The following is an 18,462-nucleotide window of genomic DNA, read 5'->3' on the forward strand; positions in this document are numbered from 1 at the left end:
AATGTGATACCAGTTGGGGATTCTATAATTAAACTCAATTCCAACACTATCTACCCAGTGATAGATCCCACAGGTTAAGGGATTAGTTTATGAGACTGTCCCCACTCTCTCTGCTTCAAACTCAAATCGCAAATTCAGGCTGTTTTCTGCACTTCTAAACAATTGGCTATAAATCAGAGGTACCTCCAAGCTCCACCTTGGGCTCTATCAATTTTCTGGAGTGGCTTACAGAACTCCAAGAAACATTTGTTTTGACTTAGTACATGACCTGTTTGTAATAAAAGGATTTAACACAGAAACAGCCAGAGGGAAGAGGTGCATAGGGCAAGGTACAGAGCTTGGAGCTTCTATGATTTCTCTGAGCATACCACTCTGCCCAAATTTCCATGTGTTCACCAATCCAGAAGCTCTCCAAGCCCCATCCTTTTGGGGTTTTATGGCGGCTCCGTGATAAAGACATGATTGATTAAATCATTGGCCTTTGGTGATTGAACTCAATCATCAACCCTGTTCCTATCTCTGAAGGTGATGGGGTGGGACGATTGGAGGGACAGAAATTTCTAACCATCTAACCACATGGTTGGCTCCACTGGCAACCAGCTCCCACCTTTAGGTGGTGGCAGCCTCAAGTTACCACATTAACATAACAAAGACACATTAATTGTCCCCATCACTTAGAAATACCAAGGGTTTTTAGAAGCTCTGTGCCAGAAAAGGGGACAAAGACCAAATATATGTTCCTTATAATCACAGTATCACACATTTGCAAAGAAGGTATATTCTGCTATTGTTGAGTAGAATGTTTTATAATTTCAGTCCTTTTAGGTGCTGGTTTTGAGTTTGTTCATACCTTGCTGATTATCGGTTTAGTTGTCTTATCACTAGTGAGAAGGGTGTTAAAGCTTCCATTCAAAATTTTTGGATTTTTCTGTTTGTCTTTTCAGTTCTCTCAATTCTTACATCACATATTTGACAGTTGTGTTGTTTGGGGCATACACATTGAGGATAGCTATGGCTTCCTGTTGAATTGACCTTTTATCACTATATAATGTGCTTCGCTTTCTCTAGTAATTTTCTTTGTTTTAAAGACTATGTTATTTATATTAATATAGCCATCCTTGCTTTCCTTTGATAAATGTTTGCATGATATCCTTTCTTCTATCCTTTTATTTTCTTTAAAGATTTTTATTTATTTATTTGACAGAGAGATCACAAGTAGACAGGGGGGGGGGGAGCAGACTCCCTGCTTAGCAGAGAGCCCGATTCAGGGCTCAGTCCCAGGACCCTGGGATCATGACCTGAGCTGAAGGCAGAGGCTTAACCCACTGAGCCACCCAGGCGTCCCACCATCCTTTCTATTTTTAATCTACTTGGGTTAAAATGAATTTCTTGGGACGCCTGGGTGGCTCAGTTGGTGAAGCGCTGCCTTCGGCTCAGGTCATAATCCCAGTGTCCTGGGATCGAGTCCCACATCGGGCTCCTTGCTCGGCAGGGAGCCTGCTTCTCCCTCTGCCTCTGCCTGCCTCTCTGTCTGCCTGTGCTCGCTCGCTCTCTCTCCCTCTATCCCTGAGAAATAAATAAATAAAACCTTAAAAAAAATTAAAATTCTTAAAAAAAATGAATTTCTTATAACTCATATATAGTTGGGCCATGTTTTTAAAAACATATTAGGAGATTGTTTTCTTTTTTCTGGAAATAAACCCCATTACCAAGTTGAACCAGCTGTGCTGATAAGATGTTGGTTTCAAAAACACTTTTGTGATTTATTAACATTAGGTTTGGTAAGGCCACACAGTTTGCTCCAATGCAGATACTTCAACAACTCTTAGGTTGGAAGTACAAAAATGGTACTAATTTTTTTTTCCTATTTTCTTCTGGTCTCTCCTAACCTCCAGACCGTGTTTTCTCAGATTTAGAAGTTACCCCTAATATTGTAAGGACTGGCATAGTTATTATTAAGAAATATAAATTATTAAAAAATTGCATAGAGATACACTTTCTCTTCAGCTCTGCAAATAGAAATTTGAAGTACTATTGATTTCCGTAAATACATCAATCACATTGCACATTCAGCACTTGGTGTTCCTACTACTTGGAATTTTCTTCCTTTTAATATTTACATGGCTTACTCACTCATTTTATTCACAGCCATGCTGAAATGCCACTTTCTCAGAAACTCCTTCCCTAGTATCTCCTTCTATAAAACTTTCTCTTCCTTTGTACTTCTTGAGCTATTTCATTTTTATTCATTGCACTAATCACTCCCTACCTGGCTTCTTAGCTTATAAATTTGTGTGTTTATTCCTCTTTTTCTCTGTCTCCCCTCTAGAATATAAGATCTGTTAGAGCCCAGACTTTGTCTGCCTTGATGACTGTGATGTCACCAGCACCTTCAAACAGTATCTGACTCAGAACAAAGTCTGTGTCAGAATGTGTCCAGAAAGGATACTCAAAGTAATTGCTTCCTTACTTCTCTAGAACCTTTCAGCACATATGTTTAAATCATGGAATTTTATTATGTTTGGTTCAGACTATGCAATTACAGCAATGACATTGTTCTTTTGCAGGAAAAACCTATGTTTTGGTTCTTGATGTCTATTTTCCAAACAGTCTAATCAGTTCTATCTATAGCAGAAATTCCTCTAGATAAGAGCTTTTTTTTGGAGCTCTCTATAGGTAGGCCAACTATTAAATGAATTTTTTTCCCAATTTGGCTTTTTTATTCTTTTGGTCAGTTGCTATAAAGGTGAAAGGATTGACAATCTGCACTTATACCACCAGTTTTCCTAGGAGTCATATTTTTTCAGTAACAGGATATGATAGGAAGAATATAGGGCAGTGAACACCCACCACCTGGGGATATGGATAGTATTGTGAGATTTCCTCAAACCATTCATATTATCAAATATCACAACAAACTAAATAAATGATCTATATCTACTAGTCAAATGTGTATGTCGATGGTGTTAGGACAACTAAAAAAATTGCTTTTAAAAATTAATAGATCCCTAATGGTTTTTACTTGTCATTATAAATATGCATGTAGTTCATTCATTCAGTGTATAACATATGAATATAGTCTATTATATGTGTATATTTTGCTATTAATGAAAGCGAAATTCAACTTCTATTCTGTGAGGAGCCTAAGTATCTTCTAAATAGTTTTAATAAATAAATTAAGAAGTTTTAATAAATATTTATTTAATAAATAAATTTAATAAATTAATAAATAAATTTAATAAATTTAATAAAAAATCATTTTAATAAATTAATATATAAATATATATTACATATTATATCAGGGTATTACATTATCTATTTTAATGTATGATAATTTTTCTGGCCTCATTAAGAATTGTGGCTTTGGCAAAGTCATAGACTTCATTTAGTTTAGAGACTTTGAACATATTTAAAAATAGAGTTTCAGGCTTCTTTTTTCATACAGATCTTAGTTAAGAATCTCTACCATTTCTATTAGAATTAGAAATAATATAAACCTGTATAAAATTCTCCAGTGTACAATAAAATATAAATATTATGATTATTGAAGACAATTTAATTATACAATATTTATTTCTATGCATTTCTAAGTTTTTCATGTAAATAATTTGTAATTAGAAAAACTGTCAGACGAAGCATACTGAGTTTTCATTTGTTGTTTTGGGTAGAATGTTCCCTTGGATATTCTATTTGCTTTGGAACATTAAAAATACTTGACAGTCAGCTTTTAGAATGTAATTTCCTTCCTTATAATATTAGTGGATTGCACAACACAGAAGTTGAAACAAGAATGAGAGAGGGAAAAGACATAAAAAGGTAACAAAGAATGATGATGTCAAAAGGAAACTATGTATAGAGATGCCGGGAACTCCAGGATTGAATGCCTTAGAGTTTATCTAACTCAACTCCTTAACTACTTATTGAGGGTTGTGTCCTTAAGAAAGAGGCCCACAACTTTCTAACTTCTACGGATGGGTAGATTCAGGTAAGAATGAAACCTTTTCAGATAAGACTGAGACTGGATGGATGTTCACAGACCATTTTCTTCTTTCCAGGCTCGTAGCTCAGTAGTATTCCCCCGTGTCCTTTGCAGTTAAATGCGGCGATGTAATTGATTTCTAGTCAATGGACTTCAAGGAGAGGTGACATGTGACTCTTCCAGTTCTGGCCTTGGAGAACCTTTCTAGTACAATCCTTCATCTCTCTGTTCATTACACTTGAAGGTTAAACAAATGTTTTCTGAAGAGGATGAAGTCATAACATGAAAGGATCCTGCATACCAACTGAACCTGGGAAGCCCATTGACCTAACCATTAGAAATACACATGTTGAGATCATTAATAAAAAGTGTTAGACCGCTGAGATTGAGGGATTTATCTGTCATAGCAGTTAACATTAATGTGGTAAATACAGTCTGCAATTACAATGAAAACATTGCATTGAAATTATATTTCTTTAAATCTGAATCACTTATTTGACTGCTGTGACAACTCTGAGTTTAGAGACAGTGTTGTGTCTCATTCATATTGGTATCCTTAAGTTAATGCAGGTGTTCAATGAATGCCCGAATTCAGTGAATGATGGACTGAAGTTTCACATTCATGGAAATACCATATTTTAGGTAATTTATAAAAGTTATCTCATTGGGTGGCTCAGTAGTTAAGCCTCTGCCTTCCACTCAGGTCATGATCCCAGGGTCCTGGGATTAAGCCCCACATTGGGCTCCCTGCTCCACAGGAAGCCTGTTCCTCCCTCTCCTACTCCCCCTACTTGTGTTCACTCTCTCACTGTGTCTCTGTCAAATAACAAAATCTTTAAAAAAAAAATGTTACTTCATTTAATTATTACAACATTGCTTGTGATATGTATCATTTTCTCTATTTTATAAGCAAGAAAAGGAACATGAGAAGGCAAGTAATGTGGGCAAGGTTGACAGCCAACATGAGAAATAACAATCAGACCTGCCTAACTCTAAAGTTCACATTAATTGCTTGAAACATATGTCACAAAGTCTGCAGAAATCTGCAATTTATATCTATAACCTTGTGTCTTGTTGTTTTCAGAAACACTTTGGTCATATTTCAGTTCTATGGTTCACTGGTAGAGGTGAAAACTCTTAAAAATCCCAGAAGTAACTTTCGTTTCTAGATAAGCTTATTAGAAGTTATTATTTTCCAAAATATTTTGTGTCTATCATATGCATTTATTTTGTTTTTTAAGAAGTCTGTAGGTTTATCCTTTGAAAAGTGTTCTAGGTTTTTTTTTTTTTAATGGGAGGGAGAAGGTGATTTTTCTTCAAACAATGAGGTATTTTATGATTTAATCAAAAATAAAATACCAGTGACTTGTTATCTTCCAACAAGAACTCTATAGTCCTTTGCTTGCACACTTCTTATTAGTCTCCTTGGCAACGGGTAATCACTTGTATCCCTTAAATAGATGAGATGCCAACAAATATGTAATAGTGGCTTGATACATCAGCAAAGAAAAGTGCCATAATGACAGCATAATAAATCTGAACATGAAAAGTTAATAGCCACATTAGTGACAGCCTAACTATAGTGTGAGAAGCCCATGGAGCCTGAATTTTCTGCTTCTATTTCATTCTTTTTGTGATACTCAGCTCTCCCTAGAATGCCCTCCTCCCTCCCTCCCTACGCATGGCCTAAAACCTGTAAAGGGGTAGATACCCTTCAAAGTTAAAATAGACAAATTAATAATTCCTTTTTCCCCCCTCTCATAAGAAAAAATCTTAAATTTATCTGGATCAGGTAAATACTTTTATAAAAAAATATGACTTTGGGGTCAACCTTAAAGAGTTAAATGTGTAATCTGAACCTAATATATTTATCTAAATATTTTACATTGGGAGCTATTCATCTTGATTTGTTCCAATCAGGGTCATTAATCTCTATTAGGATAATCTCTCTGCTCTCTGATTAAGTATCACAGCTCTGTCGTGTAGACCTATATAAAACTCACCATGGTTCTCTCATAGTGGAGTCAGAGATAGCTAGGCCACACCTCTGAAGGTGCAACTAGTTACAGTGACCCTGCTTGGTTCATGGGAGGCCATTTTCTCTTCTCATTATTGCTGGGTCTATATGGGCATTTTGTACTGGCCAGTGGCCAGCGATTGCTTTAATTTACCCTCAGAATTAATTATGTTCTTCAGTGGCATGAAATTTAGGCTGGAACAAGAAGCCAGTAACACAAGTCTCCTACCTCTCCTCCCTTCTTTATTTTTAGCTTCACTTCTTTCATTTCCTAGGGTTCCTTCTCATATTTTCCATCTTCCATTAATCTAGAGTATCCACTTCTGTCTTTCCCCGTAACAGAGTAACAGAGCCCTCTGAAAAATATCTCTTAAAAAATATTAAGTAGACCAACATAAAAAAAAAAGGTGAGGCCAGAGAATAAAACAGATCAGAGAAATAAAAACCTAAATAAATATAAATACCATAATAACACTAAAAATCATACTGACATACTGAGAAGTAATTCCCATATGCCAAAACATGGGCTGAACTTTGTATACATTATTTTCATTTACTCTTTACAATACTGATACTACTGTCTTGATTTTATAAGCAACAGGGTCACATAGCTAGAAAGAGGCAGAGTGAGTATTTTAATCTCCATCGGCTGGTTTCCAAAGCCAACACAGAGTTGAAAGGGTCATTCAAGGAAAATGGATCATTTTTTACAAAATGTAGTCATTGTTCATTCAGAAATCTTGGAGGGTAATTAACCCAACTCTTTGTCCCTGCCTTCCAAGGCATCTATTCCATTATTAATACTAAGAGGAAGAGTAGCTATAATTTATGTCATGCTTGCAATGTGCCAGACACATTCTTAACCTAGAACACGATCAGTGATTCTAACTGTGGGTTCTGAAGTCAGACTGCCAGGATTTGAATCCTTGTTCTACCATTGTGAGAGCTTTGGCCTCTGATCCTTCATAACACCTCAGTTTTCTCCTTTCATAAAGTGGGAAATAATAATATCCCTATTAATATAGGGTTATAGCGAGAATTAGAGGAAGTAATGCACATATGTGACTGCAACTAGGGAATGTGACTGCAACTAGGAAGCGTTCAGTAAAGGTTAACTACATTGTGATGTTCTTTTTATTGTTGCAGGCAATGTGCAAGGAAGTGTGCAAAGCAATGTGCTACCTGCACTATTATACCTGCTCTTAGTAATTCTGAGTTATGCATTATGGTTATCCTTATTTTACAATTAAGAAACATGAGGCCCAGAGGGGTTATGTAATTTTCCTAAAGAGACAGAGCAAGGAGTGGCTGAGCCAAAGCCTCCCATGTCAGCCGCTCATACTCTGACTCACAGTTGGACAACACTGTAGGTAAGCAAGCGGGTTTCTATTTGAGGCCAAACTGTGCCAATGAAATTTAACCCCTTGATCTTAGTTTCCGGTTATTCGTATTTTATGCACATCATTGAACCGTGAGAATTTTCTTTTTCCTTCCTCCCATCTAATGCTCCACCTTCCTCCTCAACCACCCTACCCCAATGATCCTGCTTCACTAACCTCTCAACACAAGTCATTTGTTACAGTTATTCTAGGGAAAATGTACAAAATAAATACATACCACCTAAAACAAGAAAGCAATTTTTCATAATGTGTTTAATCAAAAAACCTGTCTTAAATTTAACAGATCTATCGATGCTTTTCTTACGATGGAAGGTAATGATAGAGTCAATCCACTAAATCAGAGAGTTTCTCAGCCTATTCTCTTGAGAGAATTCTCAGACTCTCTGAGTCTCTCTGAGAGGAGTCAGTTCTGTGTCCTTCTTTGCCAGCAAGAGAGGGGCATGTGTGTCCAAATTTACTCTGCCCCAGTGGGGATGGGGGTTCCAGCTTGGCAGCTCATATTACCTTACACCCACAATGCCTGGGACTGCCTTTCAGGAATCAGCATCTTTAGAGAAGTTATATGCCTTTTGCAAATTTGTATCATAGCAACATGCACATTTTAAATAAATAAATGGTTCTCCAAATAACTTTATTCACTGAGGAGAGATTTCAGGTTCTTGTCTCTCAGTCTGAATAGCACTTGATGTTCTGCTCTTCCTGTGTTGAATCTAAAAACCACACAAACTTTCTTCCCCCTCTGTAAATTATTATCACAAGTGGAAAATACCTTGGTTTTCAGGGGACGGTAAAACACTGTTTTTCAAAATTCTCCAGAGTTATTAGAGAAACAATGTCAAAGATGACAGGTTGATTTAAAAGGATGAATCTCTATCAGATATCATTTCCGTATCTACCCCTAGAACACTGACTTGGCAAAGGGAATGTTCTGATTTCATTTCCAGTCAGCTCATACCTTGAGTGCTCCTCGTTGTCATTTAGGGGGGAAGGGTAAAGTGAAATGGAGTAACAACAACAAAAAAAAAGCTACAGGACAGAACATTATACAATTTTTGCATACATAATTATATGAGGAATTATGCAACTGAACCAAGGAAATCAGGCTAACTTCCAAATAATCTCTATTAAATTTTTCACTCATACTTTGCTGTACCCCACTTCTGTCCTCCATGGTTTACAGTGAGTAGTCTAACATAAGCCAAAGACTTCTCGTATACAAAAATCTCTACTTGTGGGAAAAATACCTGTCCAGTCTTCATAAACAAGAACTTCATCATTTAGAAAATTCATGGCATCCCTTCCTGTTTGGCTCTAGACATGGCTCATCTTTCACCATTCTGAGGTTCTCTCTCAGCTGCAAGCTTTCTCTGACCTCCCATTTCCTTTTCCCCTAGTAGTTAGGTACTCTCTTCGGATTTGTGTAACATTTTATGTATCCTGCTGACATAATCTACATTTATTTGTCTGCATGTTCATTTACTTTCTATAGCGTAAACTTCTCAAGACAGATGCTATGTTTAGAGGTTTGTTGTTGTTGTTATTCCAAATTGTTTAGGAAATTGTTTCAAGAAATGTTTGTGGCTGAAGATACAAATGTAGTGATTTGAAGGGCATGTGCACCCCAATGTTTATAGCAGCAATGTCCACAATAGCCAAACTATGGAAAAAACCTAGATGCCCATCAACAGATGAATGGATAAAGAATATGTGATATATATTTATATGTATATATATACATATATGTACACACACACAATGGAATACTATGCAGCCATCAAAAGAAATGAAATCTTGCCATTTGCAACAACGTAGATGGAACTAGAGGGTATTATGCTTAGCGAAATAAGTCAATTGGAGAAAGACAATTATCATATGATCTCCCTGATATGAGGAAGTTGAGAGGCAATGTTGGGGGTTTGAGGTGTAGGAGAAGAATAAATGAAACAAGATGGGATTGGGAGGGAGACAAACCATAAGAGACTCTTAATCTCACAAAACGAACTGAGAGTTGCTGGGGGGAGGAGGAGAGTATGGAGTGGGTGGTTGGGTTATGGACATTGGGGAGGGTATGTGCTATGGTGAGTGCTATGAAGTGTATAAACCTGGTGATTCACAGACCTGTCTCCCTGGGGTTAATATATTATATGTTGATTAAAAAAGAAAGAAAGACATATTTGTGGGTTGGTTGGATGACTGGATGAATTAAATGACAAGACTTAATAGTAGAAATATTGGCATCACTACCTTGAAGACTCAATAATCAAACTTTCATTGATTTAAGAGATGATTAATTTGACTAAAAGAAGCAACTGGATTAAAAACAAAAAGACTTGGATTTAAATACCTATAACAGTACCTACTTGCTGTTTGGCCTTGCTCTTATTGCTTAACTTCTTATCAAAGACTACCTCTTGCATAAATTGGGCCTAATAAAATTTATCTGAAAGGCTTTTCAGAAAACTTAAATAAGATTATGTAAATAAATGGTCTGGTCAATTACACATACTCAATAAATGGCAACTCTTATTTCTAAGTCTAAGAACCTCTGTATACTTGAAAACTTATTTTTGTTTTTAAATAAAAATTATTGAAGACCTTCTTGTGCACATAAACCTGTGGATACACATTTCCTCTGTAACACTAATGTTCAAATCAAGAGATGATTTATCAGAAACACACATACATATGATCATGAGTACAAAATGTCTGTTGCTCCCTGGAAATATGTTTTGATTTAGGAACTGTTGCTTGTGTACAAAGCATATAGAATAATAATAATAATAATGGTAATATTTATATTGTGGTTATTATGTCCCAGGGGCTGTTTTAAGCACTTCACTTATGTTAGGTTCCTTCATGGACACAAGAGCATGATGATGTTAGTTTACCCATTTATCAAGTGGGGAAACTTAAGCACAGAGTAATTCTATAAGTGGCCCAAGCTCATATAGCTTGTAAATAGCCCCAGTTGGGTAAATTGATTAAGGTAGCAATGACACGAGTGACCTCATTATGAAATAAGTGGCTGGACAGGAGCTATTGGGTATTTGTAGAACAGAATCTACCCAAGCTTATGAGGCTAAACGTGATCGCAAAGAATGGCTTACAGAAACATACTATGTAGTTTCAGTTATGCGTGGTTGGAACGGAGGCTCAGGTTCCCACCCAAGTGAAGATAGTCCTTGTATTGCTTGCTGTCCACTGGCACCTGAAGTTGCAAGACTCTCCAGCATAGTGGGAGGCAAGGGCTCTTGGCGTAGGTGCCCAGAGTACCGTTTGGATTTGGAGCTTGCAATACTTTGTGTGTGGCTTGTCCCTGAAGTGGAATGCAATGATATTTGGGGCATGTAATCTCTCTAGAATGTACCTCAGCTATGTAATCACATAAACTGGCATCCATGGAAGATTTATACCAATGTGGAAAAATTCTGTTGGGAAAGAGTCTCGTCACAGCGGTGACACTACTCCCGCGTTATTTATCATACCAGAGATCATAAAGGAGGGTGACTAAAGAATGTCAGAATGTGTAGCTCTTTCAGACAGTGGTTTAGTGTACAAAGAATCAGCATGAGAGCTGGAAACAGGTAGAGCAACTTCTTCAAAGATCTTGATTCTCTCTCAGGTAGGGCCCAAGAATTTGCATAATGTGCTTTCCTGATGATTCTGATGGGGGTGATCTCTGTACCACACTTGAGCAAACACTGCTTGGGGGCCTCTAGTTGTTTAATAGCTGATATAATTTGTTTTAAATGCTTCGAAAACTGAAAAATTACAGAAATGATCTCTTGACCCTTATGTCATTACCCAAGGTCCTAAGATACATAGGCATTCTTACACCAAAAATTAGAAGGCAATTAGTCTCGGACACACTGTGGATTATAAAGTTATCCTTCAGTAAATGACAGAGATATTTGAGCCCTCAGAGACTTCAGGGTGCCATCAGAAAATCAGACTTGGCCTTGTAATTTTTTCTACTGTATTTAAAAGGTCCATTTCCTGTCACACGTCTCAGTGGTTGGACCCTTGCTTAGAGATGGTGGGGACAGGCAAAATGCCTCCTGGAGAAATCCTGGCATTCCATGATTTCTGACTGCTGCTAAGGACTTCATCAAGTTTAGAAAGGCCTCTTGTTGCTACTGTGTAATTGATGACCTTTCTAACATCAATCTTACTGCTGTATTAAAGTGACTATAGCACACTGGAGACTAAATAAAAGGCATTTGAGGTTCGAATATAACAAGTACTGCCAAGAGCCGTGAAAAGGTTGGTGGCTGGTCACAGATTTTGCACTTTGGTCTGAACATCTTAGATCACTTCACTGTAAAAGGAAAGACACTGATCAGGGAAGGGCTCTGAGTCTGAAACGAGCTCAGAGACATCAGCACCATCATCATCATTATCTTGGTGATCACAGTCAACATTATTATTCCTCAACAAATTTAATTAAAAGCTGTGACCTTCAGCCTGTAGTACAAATGATTTCTGGTTATTTATTCTTCAGCTCAGTTCTATGAAGTTTTGTTATTTTCTTCTCAAAGAGCCTGATGAAACATTTCGCAGTGCATGTAGAAAAAAAATTAGGAATTGGAGTTCTTCATCTAAATATTATCTTCAAAGATTACTTACTATTTATGTTGGGGCAGGTGCTTGACTTCTCTGATCTTACTTATTTTACATTGGTAACATGGGGATAGTAACTTTTTGCCCTTGTGACCATTGTGAGGATACAATTTAAAAACCAGAAGTATAGAATTTAGCATAGAGCCTGGCACTGAATATACTTTAGTTACCTCCCCCTTACCAAAAAGAAATGTGTTTTATTAAACACAAGGCACTATGCAGAGATTTTTATTATTGGAAGGGTCCTTGTATATCACCTATTTCAACCCACTGACTTTAAAAATTGGGAAAACCAGGATTGAAACAGATTGTTCATGCAGTTATTGGCCACACCGGGACATGGAGCTTGCAATGGAGCACTATTAATGATTACACCTGTGCAACTAGTATAAAATGCAAATATTCCAGGCAAATTGGGATTTCTAATCAGTTTACTTGAAGATAGCCAAGACTTGCCAATGGTCCAAAGAACTGATACTAGCCATCTTTTTTGTACTCAGCTCAGCAATTCTTTCTGACCATACCTGCCCCTGTAATACCTTATCCTTGAATTATATTAATGATAAATAACATCTTAAAGAATTATTGAAAATATTTATACCTAAATATAAATATTTAAGCTAAATATTTAGGCTAAAGCCTGTCCTTAGCTTTCCCCTCCAGCCCTACCCTTCTTCCCTTATTCTCTGCTCCTGAGAGCACTCCTTCAGTAAAAAAACAACTTTCAGGTGAATCTCATCTCAGGCTCTGATTCTAAAGGACCCATTGTGGATAGGTTTCAGGGTCCTGTCCTGCTTGTGTACCACTCTGAACTTTGAGGACAGAAGTGGAGGCCTTAGATGTACTTGTTCGGCTCAAGAACTAGGAAAATCCTAAGGCTAGAAATAACCCCTTAAAGAAATAACCCGATTTGAAGGGTACAAATCGTGGGTAGAAGTTTTCTGGGAAGGGTAAGGTAAGCCTAAAGTGGGTTGATCACTCTCCCCAAAAAGGTATGTTGAAGTCCTACCTCCAGAACCTGAGAATAAGGTCACATTTGGAAATAGGATCTTTGTAGATATAATTAATTAAGATGACACCATACTGGAGGAGAGCGCATCCTAAGTCCAACATGACTGGTATCCTCGTAAAAAAAAAAAAAAAAAAAGAGAGAGAGAGAGAGAGAGAGACAAGCCTGTAAGGAAGGTGCTGTGAAGACACACAGAGCGAACCCCAGTGCAAAACGAAAGGAGAGATGGGGGTGCGCGTGAACAAACTGAAGACTGCCAGCCACCACCAGAAATTAGAAGAAGTCACAAAAGACAAAACAGTTCATTCCTCTTAGCCCGGTGGAGGAAATCAATTCTGCCAGCACCTTAATTTTGGATTTCTAGCCCCTAGAACTTTAAGAGAATGAAATTCTGTTGTTTTAAGCCATCAGAGTATCTGGTAATTTAGTTCAGCAGCCCTGGGAAATTTATCTACCTAAGTGTACAGTGGCAGTGAGTTGGCTTAAACTGGGCTTTTCTTCATAAATCTGACAAAACCGTTTTTATACCAGCTGTTGTTGGCAATTGTGCCCCCCTGCCCACCCAATTTCTTACCTTGAGGAAATCCAGACTAAAGGAAACAGTGGCCAAAATAGGCTTCCTTTTCTCCTGTCCTGTAGAGCATTTTGCTCCCATTAGGCGCTGCATCTAAAGAAATCACACACTCGCAGAGGGTATGTTTATGTAGTCCTTCCCATTATAACCCAACCCAGCCCACCTGAAATGCTCTGACACTCTCGAAAATAATTCTGGTTAATGAATAAAACATGATAAACTGATAATTAGCTTTTGAAGGTGAACTCTTTAACAGGAGGGTAATTCAGTAAGGTTCTAATTGTTTTCCCCAGCATCAGACCTTAGCTGACATTTGGTTTTAGCTTCAGCATAACAATTCCCTGTCTATGTTTAGAAAGACCATGAGCAATTTCCTAGGACTTGGCCTGAAATTATTCACAATGCCTGGATTACACACTTTGAAAAATGTGAAGTTGTACATTAGTCAAGTTTCCAAATCTACTTTTAGCTTGGGTTCCTGCTTGGAGCACTCAACAGAAACATGATCAGCCATGTTTTGTGATTATTGTTATTGTTGTTTTTATTTCTAAGCAAAACAACATGAAGAGATCTTTGCAATTAGATAATTAACAACTTAAGACTTGTAGACGTTGATGTTAATGGCAATGGGTCAGGCAGAATTTAAGGATAGATATTTTGCATGCCATGGTTTCTTCAACATTTTGAATGTTCATCCTAAATGGAGGATATTATGAGGATTATTTCAAAGTTCATAAAAATACTTTGGCTTTTTTTTCAAATTAATTATCTGATAGTCTATATGCCTTTGTGAGAAAGTTGTCTATGGCCCTAAAAAACAAACAAACAAAAAAACAAAAAACAAAAATTTATTCAGCAAAGGTATGCTCAGAAACATTATTTCTGAATTTTTCTTCATATTTTACTTGAGGAAAGAGTAGAAGAAATAAGGAATTGTTTTATATGAAATATGCTTGGTGTCTCTTCCTAAAATCCGATTTCTGCTGTTAGCTGGAGCCAAACCATCCTTTAGAGAAATGTGAAGAAAATGGCAGAATCCTTTTCTTGAATGCAGTCACCCACTCGTTGCCTGAATCAGTTCTTTCCTGGGTGCCAACTCTGGAAAATCCCACATGCTCCCAGCATCATAGTCTAGTGAAGGGAGTCTTTACTGGAATTGATGCTTGCAAAATATTAATCCTTAAGAAACCACTTGTCTACAATGAGAATCAAAAGCATTACAAGATAAACCCAGAAATGACAAATTGAGGGAGAAGGTACAGGGTTGAAGAGAATGCTGAAAACTAGCTAGCGAAAGTGTAGGTGGTGATTGAGAATCAATAAGCTATGCTGGAGTTTGCAAACCAAATGTTTACAGTGGCCTGGCAGAAAACAGTTACTATGGTCTCCCAGTGTACATCATAATCAATTGCAAAACTCCACTTTGTCCAAAGGGGGCAGTCAGTACAATTGCAGATCATAGTAGCCTAGTGGGAATGCAGCAGTATGGCTCTCAGATTTTCCTGGTTTGTTAAAAGAAATCAGAATTTCCAATTTAAAAAAAAAAAAAAAAAAGCTTTTCGGGAGATGTTTGAGAGCTAATTAAAAAATACTGTTCAGGCAAAAAACTTTTTCAACCCTATGGAGACATGGACCATTATCTTGCAACCTCTTGTCTGCACTAAAATTTTATTTCAGCAAAGGCAAACCACAGGTTTCAATGTTACAAATAAAATGATTTTTCTGCCTTATACTTAAATGAAATGTACTAAGAAGTCAGTTTAAAGATAAGAACTTCTGTCCTTCAAACAAGAGAGAAAGAGGAGCCAATGGAATAGGTAACATTCAGAGAGGGACAAAAACCAAATATTTTGTTTTCCCCACCCCCTCAAACATTTCTTTTGAGAAACGGTCATGAGACACATGTTTGTGACTTGCTGATAGCTGATGCTTGGAACTATCATGTTATGCAGTTTTTTGTTTCGTTTTGTATTTCTCTGAACGGTAATCTATTACAAATAAGTAGAGTAGAACCTATAGGATGCACTCTGAATTTCTTCTAATATTCCTCTTCCAAAGAGCCTTAAAACTTAACTAAGAAAGAAAAATCTGTCCTAAATTGGATACATTACCTATGGATTATTTGTGGATGAGAGGAAAATAAGCAACCACCTTTATTTCATGAACTAAGTGAAGACTAAGGACTTAAATGTCCCAATTTCCTGAAACCATCTGAAATATTTTGTACCGGGATAATTTTGATATTGTTGAGGAGAGAGGAGATAATGGCTAAGGACATTTCTAGGGCTGCTAAAGGAACCAGGGAGATTTCATCTCATAAAAGTATTACTAGTGTCTTTCTTTTATTGAAACTGAGGAGTTCTTAAAGAATTCCTGATAAAAATAAAGATTAATTTGTTCACAGCTGAAAGTTTAACTTAGTACAGGACCAGAGACAGGATAAAATGTTCTACATTTTACATTTCTGAGTCAATAAAATTGATAGCAGCTTTGCTTCACATTGGGGAAATTAATGGTATATGGAGAGATTTTTTTACATGACTTAAAACAGAAGAATGGCATGATACAAATTATGTGAATTGCCCTGATTTCTTTAATTTCAACTGAAGACTTTACTGGCACACAAGGGGGAGTTCTTTGAGGCTTCAACTAAAATAAACAATAACAACAACACAAATAATCATAACTCAAGTACTGAAATATAAAACACACAAAAAATTTCATCTCAACGGTCCAAGTCCACGTGGGGACATCTAGAACCTCTTATTATGAGTTATTCAGCATGATTTGGCAAAATGAAAAGAGCAAAGTGAGTTGCTGAACATATGGGCTATAAGGTGACACAAATTTGCATCCTGAGCATTTTGGCTTCCGCTGCTGAAGTTAAGATCCCAAAGGTATAGGTGAAGGAACATGCTAGTTGTACATCATCACAATAGTATTTTAGCTGAGAACCTTATCTGTGTGATTATAGGTAGGGCAATTTCTTTGATCCCTGGTTTGTCTCTTTTATTTTTATTTTTTTGTAAAATCAAGAAAGCTATGTATATTGTACCTCTTCGGTGTTTGTGGTAATGCTCTTTCAAATATGAGGTATTATTGTCATTGGGTAGAACTTCTTCAAACCTTTTGCCAAGTGGTTGATAGTGGACAAAGGCCTGCCTGTATTTTCTAAACTATGAGAGTAGAAGGCGAAAAACAAATCACATATTTTTTCCCCTAAGTACTTTTTTCGCAAGGTTACAGAAAAGTAGGACAAGCCATAACCTATTTTTAAAATTTCAAAATTTTATTCAATTTTTTTTGAATGTTAATGCCAAAGATTCCAATCAGAAGTCTGGTTGTCAAAAACAAATACTGCCTTCAGTTTGTGGTCACTAAATGCATGTGGATTAGCTATTTTTAGAACCTGAGACTAAGGCTCGAATTGGCTGTCAGTAAATAGGCATAGTCATCACTCCATTTATTTGATAGAGTCTGTTTAACACTCTATTATTAAGAAAAACTACTTAAAAATCACCAATACTCCAGTTTGCATGAGAGTTGAATGTCTCATCATATATCAGCTAATAATAAATTTTTCTTTGACCTCTTAGGAGGCAATTTAAAAGTAATTGTGAAATTCCAGTAAATTAAATATTATTAGCAGAAATGATGGACTATATGTAAGGAAACCTTAGTTGAACTGACATAATATTTTGACTGATAAAAGGAAGAAAAACTGACCAACAAATTTCTCAGGAAAAACAATATTCTTAGCACAGAGTTCCATGTGTGTTTAAGACTAGATATCTTAAATAAAATAATTTACTTTTTTTTTTTTTTCAGGACAAAATTGAGGGTCTAACATAGCTACAAATGACATCGGTTTGGCATCAGATCAGTTCTACTTTAAATATGTAGGAATATGAACACTGTCAGTAGAAGATGTATTTTAAAACAACTTTACTGAAATTTATAGAAATTAGGCTTAGATTTTGGAACCAATTTTGAGAGGCAAGTGACTTGCGTTTACTAAATTCAGCTTTTACTTTTTTTCAGCATAACTTTATAGTCACATTGTTACTCTTAATTTTTTTTTCAGAAGCAAGTCATCAAAATGCCAAGCAAGTTGGCCCAGTTTCCTCATAGATATTTTGTGTTGAAGCCAGAAAACATGCCTACTGTTCTGTGATGATCAATCTTATGCCTAGATCCCTTTGCGGCAAGGCTTTTCCGCAAAATCCACCACTTCCACACATTTTTTTTTCCCCCATAATCACTTTAAAAAACAGAGGTCATCCCAGGAAATTCTTCTTGACTATTTCATGAAAGCTAAACTTTCCAGAATCTCAAGACCTTTATTTCCTTTCTGTACCTAACAATATTAACTCACGGTCATGATAGACACAAAACATTTAGTGGAAGGTCTTTACCCAATATTAGCCTTGTCTCGCCCTGGTGTCCTATGCTGAAATTATACAATGATATATTTTAAATTGAGTTGAGAAGTATCCAATAAAACCCACATTGTTATTTTTAGTTAATAAAATTCCATTCATTTCTACCATGGCTTAAAGATGCCATAACACGCGTCCCAGTAGATTTATATCTTACTAGATTTAGATAATCAAATGGCCAAATGACTTTAACAAATTTTGTTTCCTGAAAAAAAAAATACAATCTAGGCCCCCAATACAGGACTAGCTCCTTGCTAATTTTCTTTAGCCCTGTTTTACCATGTCTTGCACAGTACCTGGGTTTAAAGAAGATTTGATAAAGGTTCAACTTCTATATTGGAAGTCAGTAGCTTGTATGAAATGTTACAATTGCATTATCCAACTCAATCTTATAGCATAATGATGTTAGTAGAGAGCATAGTAC

This window comes from Neovison vison, chromosome 6, assembly GCF_020171115.1.
Source record: "Neovison vison isolate M4711 chromosome 6, ASM_NN_V1, whole genome shotgun sequence".
In the NCBI taxonomy this organism is placed as follows: domain Eukaryota; kingdom Metazoa; phylum Chordata; class Mammalia; order Carnivora; family Mustelidae; genus Neogale; species Neogale vison.